This window comes from Penaeus monodon, chromosome 3, assembly GCF_015228065.2.
Source record: "Penaeus monodon isolate SGIC_2016 chromosome 3, NSTDA_Pmon_1, whole genome shotgun sequence".
Classification (NCBI taxonomy): Eukaryota; Metazoa; Arthropoda; class Malacostraca; order Decapoda; family Penaeidae; genus Penaeus; species Penaeus monodon.
In genome coordinates, this window is record NC_051388.1 from 7,078,480 (window position 1) to 7,084,644 (window position 6,165).

Genomic DNA, 6,165 nt, shown 5'->3' on the forward strand with positions numbered 1-6,165 from the left:
GTTAATTACTTGGTGTGGTCTAACTAGTCAGCTCTTGGACTAACACCTTCTCCCTCCTTATCTGATGAATTTTAGAATTCTTAATATTTCAAGTTTGGCGATATCAATTCAAGTTGCCCTCTTTCAGTCTGATTGGCAGTACTAATATTCATAATGTTGGATATCGTATCTGGTAGTAGTGTCACTCAAAAGATTAAGAACTGTCTTGGGTCTCTGCAAGCTCCCATAAGCCCTGCCCACATGATCAAACCCTAACATTTCTGTAACTTTGAACTGCTATTTGAAGGTCTTGAACAGCTGGGGACATAACTTTCCAACCCTAACACTAACACAGAGGAATTCATTTCTGCAATTCCAGTTACCAAGTGAAGTCCTCATATTTGGTTTCACATTAAATTAGGTCTCCAGTCATAAAGGGTACTTTTAATTATTTACAAAATTGGTGGGCATGAACTATGTAATAGTCAGCAAACTGGCCGTTCTAGTTTCTGGGTAAACTGCCCCAAACCAAGTCCTGACAACCTCTACTGCCGATCAGCTCTGGACGGTGCTCTCCCGCTCTCCCTGGTAAAAGTTTTGGCCATGCTATCTCTGACCGTTGTGTGGATAGCTTCGATCTTTTCAGTAAAGCTGGTTGCACTTACTTGCCCTTAGGATTAAACTAACATGACAAAAGGTTTCTTACTTTGAAGATCCCAAAAAGAGCAATTTTTTTTCAGACCCATCAATAATACAAATAAAAGTTATTACATTCTTTGACAAAATCAGATCATTAAATATCAAACCACAGTGCAATAGCTACAATGTCACCTTTGCCGTTATTTTTGTTCCCTTGAAGTGATTCCAAGAGGTTTTATTTCATATCGGAAAACATTTAGGATCTTTCACAATTAATGCTTTTACAAATTTCTCTATACATGTAAAAAGGATAAAAAGATAAATGGATAATCAAATCAATGTTTATTTGTAATCACTGATGGCTAATTCTGGACCATCCTGAAAAAAGAAGAAAAAAAAAAAAAAAAAAAAGAAAAAGAGAAAAATCAGAATTATTCATATCTGTTGCAATCTATTTCAACTGCATTCTCTCTCAGGTGTCAAAAATTAATCATGGTTATCATAACCCAATGCTCTGAAGAAAGGTTTTCATCATGTGAAGATTTTGGGGACAGAGTGATCGAGATGAAATGCTTTCAGGGATTATCAAAATTAGACAAGAAAACATGGGAGAATTTTTATAACATGCTTGTCAACCATTAATTGGCAACTAAGTCCTCTTAACATTAAAGCATAATTCACCTCTGCAACTGAAGGAGAAATTTACTTCTTAAACTGTCAGTATAATCACAGTTATATCCAAATGCTCTTAATAATCAACTGAATTTATAATCTTGTGCTATTCACAAGAATAACTGCAAAGATGCTACCAGAAAAAAGAAAAACATTGCTAAAATCATATACCTTGCTACACTTTTGTTGGTTGAGTGCAAATACCAACTCTGCCTGCTTATTTTCTTTCAATTCATCTGGAAAAAGGAAGAAATAACAAGTTTAGACTCAAGCCAGATTCACAGAGAGAAATCCTACAAAAGTATTTCAGATGTCAAAACATAATCATGGTTTTCATAACCCAATGCTCTGAAAAAATGGTTTTCATCTTGTACACAATCACTTTATAATGTAATTTGAAGTTTATATCCAATATAAAAATGAGATCTTACCTTTACTCCACATTCATGATCACTGGCCAATACCATCAGCTTGTGATCTCCAAATACCTGGAAAAATAATATTTGTCACATTTTTCTAATATGCAACTCAGTGTCAAGATGAGCAAGAATGTGCTTAATCGGGTGTTCTGGCATAAACCTGAAGACCAGCTAAGGAGCTAATCTCCAATGATAATTAGCCTGAATTTTGATCTAGTGTCCTTACGACCAAAGAAACAAGAATGCTACCTTGGAGATACAGAATGCCAAAAACAAACTTGTATCAACCATGGTAGATGTTTCTATAAACCACAATATTTAAGTTTAAATATGGATACTTAGCTTTCTGTCACAAAAAGTACATACTTTTTAGTTTCATATTGCAGTATGACAAGTTTTATGTCTAAAACATTAAATGGCTTTATAGACATGCAAAAAAGTTGAACTTAATAAAAAAAATTATTTATATATAGAAGTTTACCCAACACTAATATACAAGAAAGACTTACCAAAGCAAAAGTTAAACTTCCCATCTTGACAAGCCATGTGCTTCTGTGAAAGAAAAAGGCAATTCATTAATAACCAATTATTAGCAATTTATAATGCATCTATACTCTTTCAGTTTCAGACCTCTTAACAGAATCATTTAGATCATAATCACAGACCAAGAGGATTTACTCAGCACTTCAGAAATGACTGAAAAATTGTAAGCAGCGGCAACTTACCAATTTGACCACAGGCCCTGGACACCTTGCATTTAAGCTCATGTTGGCATCATCAAAGCTTCAAAAGATTCTTGCAAAATAAAACTGCACTTCAGTACATGCATAAAACTTTGCAATCATATTATCTTTCAAACACAATGAGACCTCTAAGGAGAATCATTAATATCATAAACACGGACCAAGAGGATTTACTTATCACAAATGCTGTTGCACAAAGTCACCTTGAAATACGATTATGTTATCCATTATCAAAACAAATTTGATTTTAGTAGGTTTATATGAAATATAATCAGTTTCCATATCAACACTCCATCTACTTTAACCCAAAATTTCAAACATGAAAATACAATATATTTCCTAAACAGGAAAACTGAGAAGATTCTACTTTATGAAACCTATCAAGATCTTACTTTAGGTTTATTTTAGATATATTGTGCCAATTCTGTTTGCATATTTCCTTTCATCCCATCTGAAAAAATACAAATAAAATTTTGCAATAAATTCCCTGAAGATACTCCCTACAAAACATATTTCAGGTGTCAAAAATTAACCAGTTTTCATAACCCAATGCTCTGAAAAAAAAAAAAAAAAAAAGTTTTGTCCTTTAAAAAATAAGAAACAGAAGAAAAAAAGTTTTGTCCTTTACAAAATATGCCACATTTAATAATTTAAAGATTATCTAGTACAGAAGCAATATTTACCTTCACGCCATGTCCACATTCCACTGGTTGATATTGGTCTTGAAACCAAATACCTGAAAAAGTAAAATAACATATTTAACATGGAATTTAATGTCCAAAATCAGCTATGGTCTGTGATCAAATATTCCGTCATACACCTGAAGACCAGTTAATGAGAACAAATCCTCAATAAATAACTTGAATTTTGATCTAGCTTCCTGACAACAACAACAACAACAACAACAACAACAACAACAACAACAACAACAAAAAAAAAACAAAAAAAACAATGTTCCCTGGGAATACAAAATGCTGAAAACAAAATTGCATATTAAATAGGGTAATCTGATATCAATTAGTTTAAATATATAGACATCAAAAGGACAATTCCTGTCAAATATATCTTGGTTACTTTACCAAATTAAGATGAGATTGGATTTATAATAAATGCTCAACAAACAAAGTATCTAAATCAATACCATTGTTCTTCACTTTAACCCAAAACTGACAGGTATTGCATGCATGTACATACCATGCTCACTGAGTTTACTTTACTGATTGTTCTTACACATAGATGGCTACGCTTGTACTAAGTCACCAATGAGCCAATTAAGAGTACTACCTGTCTCACCTTTTGATTTTCAAAAATATTTTAGGTTATATTGCTGTTACTAATGTCAATAACATTATAGTAATTATGTCTATATTAAAAATATCACTACTGATATTCACAGCATTAGTAAAAAAAAAGAAAAAGAAAAAGAAAAAAAAAATTATTATCATCATCATCATCATCATCATCATCATCATCATCAGGTATGGTTACAACATCAACTAATTGACTCCTTTGTGGGAAAGCGCTTTCAGAGCCATCTATATGCAGAGACATTTCACAAAAAAATCTAAAATGGGTACAGCATTTTACTGGTGACATTGGGTTAACCACATGCCACTGGGGAAAATGCATAAAAAAATGGGGAAAATGCTGTGCTAACTTTTTATTTTTTATTTCTTTTGTGAATTGTCTCTGCACATAAAAGCTAATGCTTAGCCACACAGGAGTCAATTAGTAGACCTTGTGACGTTACCTAATTTTACTTTTCCTTGAATTGGCAGGAAAAACGTATTTTTTACTAATGCTATGAATATTGATGATGTTATTTTTACTATAGACATTATAATTACTGTAATGTTATAGACATTAGTTACAGCAAAATTAGATAATGTAAAATACTTTCGTAAATCAAGGAAAAGGGTAAACAGCCGAGACAAGCAGTAATCTTAATTGGCTTATTGGTGACTTAGTACAAGTGTAGCTATCTATGTGTTAAATCAATAAAGTAAACTCACAGTGGGCATGGCATGTACATTCATGCCATGCCCATTGGCACTAGGTTAAGATTAATACATCTAACAAAGAAAAACTTACCAAAACAAATATCCTTAAACTTTTGACAGCAAGATCAGGTCAACGGTTTCCTGCAATGTAAGTGGAAACTCAATTAATAAATAATGACCATCATACCTTGCCTATCTGCCAAGTTGTAATCAGACCTCTTTAGCAGAATCATTTAGATCATAAACACGGACCAAGAGGATTTACTCATCACTTTAGATACTACCGAGGAGAGATGAGTGCGTGAGTGAGTGTGTGTGTGTGTGTGTGTGTGTGTGTGTGTGTGTGTGTGTGTGTGTGTGTGTGTGTGTGTGTGTGTGTGTGTGTGTGTGTGTGTGTGTGAGTGAGTGAGTGAGTGAGTGAGTGAGTGGGTGGGTGGGTGAGTGAGTGAGTGAGTGGTGGTGGTGGGTGGTAGTGGTGGTGTGAGGAGTGCGTGGTGTGTGAGAGTGCGTGTGTGTGTGTGTGTGTGTGTGTGTGTGTGTGTGTGTGTGTGTGTGTGTGTGTGTGTGTGTGTGTGTGTGTGTGTGTGTGTGTGTGTGTGTGTGTGTGTGTGTGTGTGTGTGTGTGTGTGTGTGTGACTTACCTATATAGAAGAACCACTCCTGGCACCTTTCACACAAGTCATGTTGACATTGCAGCCACACCAGCTCCTGCAAAATAAACATTTCCAAAGTTCTTATTTTAGAACTTTTTAGCAGAATCACTTAGATCATAAACACGGACTAAGAGGACTTACTCATCATAACAGAAATTAAGCTATTCATTTAATAAATGGATAAAATTAATGTCCACTTTCAATTCATGCAATGGGCGATGGGTAGAAAATCCATTAAAAAAAAAATGTCATAACCCACAAGTTCCAATGCAAGGCAGTCAACAATATCCATTTCATGAGAAAAAAATGTGTACACATGTAATTAACAGCCTAGATCTCTGCAAGCCAATTAGGAATTACTTGAAATTAAAAGGGTGCCATATTTACTCTTATAAAAGGAGGCCAAAAGATAGAAACCAATCTAAATACCAGTTTCAGTCAATACCATAGTCAGTTTACCCAATGCACATGGAAAGCTAATATGAACTCACCATTGAAAAACTCCTGGGTTTTCCGACATTCATCAAATAAACATGACCAATCTCCTCTGCCAATAGGAAAAAATCATTGTGTAACAAAATAGCATTCAATACTTTTAAGACACTCTTCTCAGACCTCTTAACAGAATCATTTCGATCATAAACACGGACCAAGAGGATTTACTCATCATAGCAAACATTTGATACAACCCAAAAACCTGTTATTCACTTGGAAACCAGAATGCATTGGATTATTCCAGGAAATATATACTTTCCCTACCAAGAGGACCATGCAGGAACTTTAGTCTTAGGAACTGCATAATTTTCACAGAACTGATTCAATTATCAAAATCTAATCAAGATTACAACAAAACGAAAAAATATAGTATGTAAATAACATATGGTTCAACTAATGTCTCTTGAAACTTTTGTATTAATACTTGATACTTAATTACTTAATATATACACTGAAAAAAGGCACTCAAGTCACTCGTGTGAAATCTAATCAAGACATTTCTGCAGAATTAAGTCTTAACTGGCATGATTAAAACTTAAACCTTGCCTCATTTACTGCTGCACAG

At 34.0% G+C, this 6,165-nt stretch overlaps 1 long non-coding RNA gene and 2 other non-coding genes across 7 annotated transcripts in view; all 3 read right to left on the minus strand.

Moving 5' to 3' along the window:
• Window positions 1-945: 945 nt before the first annotated feature.
• LOC119591289 overlaps window positions 946-6,165 on the minus strand; it is a 7,527-nt gene continuing 2,307 nt past the window's right edge. For 3 of the 5 annotated variants that reach the window (XR_005230336.1, XR_005230334.1, XR_005230331.1), the window contains exons 2-10: window positions 5,094-5,160; window positions 4,544-4,593; window positions 3,136-3,188; window positions 2,845-2,903; window positions 2,435-2,504; window positions 2,219-2,261; window positions 1,722-1,778; window positions 1,462-1,526; window positions 946-996 (exon numbers count right to left, since the gene is read on the minus strand). This is a non-coding gene — a long non-coding RNA (uncharacterized LOC119591289). Of the gene's footprint in view, window positions 997-1,461; window positions 1,527-1,721; window positions 1,779-2,218; window positions 2,262-2,434; window positions 2,505-2,844; window positions 2,904-3,135; window positions 3,189-4,543; window positions 4,594-5,093; window positions 5,161-5,596; window positions 5,653-6,165 lie in introns of all 5 variants that reach the window. The other 2 variants (XR_005230333.1, XR_005230332.1) reach the window with 2 other exon arrangements.
• On the minus strand, window positions 4,659-4,729 carry LOC119597977. Its single transcript, XR_005230942.1, has one exon. It is a non-coding gene; the product is annotated as a small nucleolar RNA SNORD18 (small nucleolar RNA).
• On the minus strand, window positions 5,711-5,780 carry LOC119597972. The gene has a single exon (XR_005230941.1). It is a non-coding gene; the product is annotated as a small nucleolar RNA SNORD18 (small nucleolar RNA).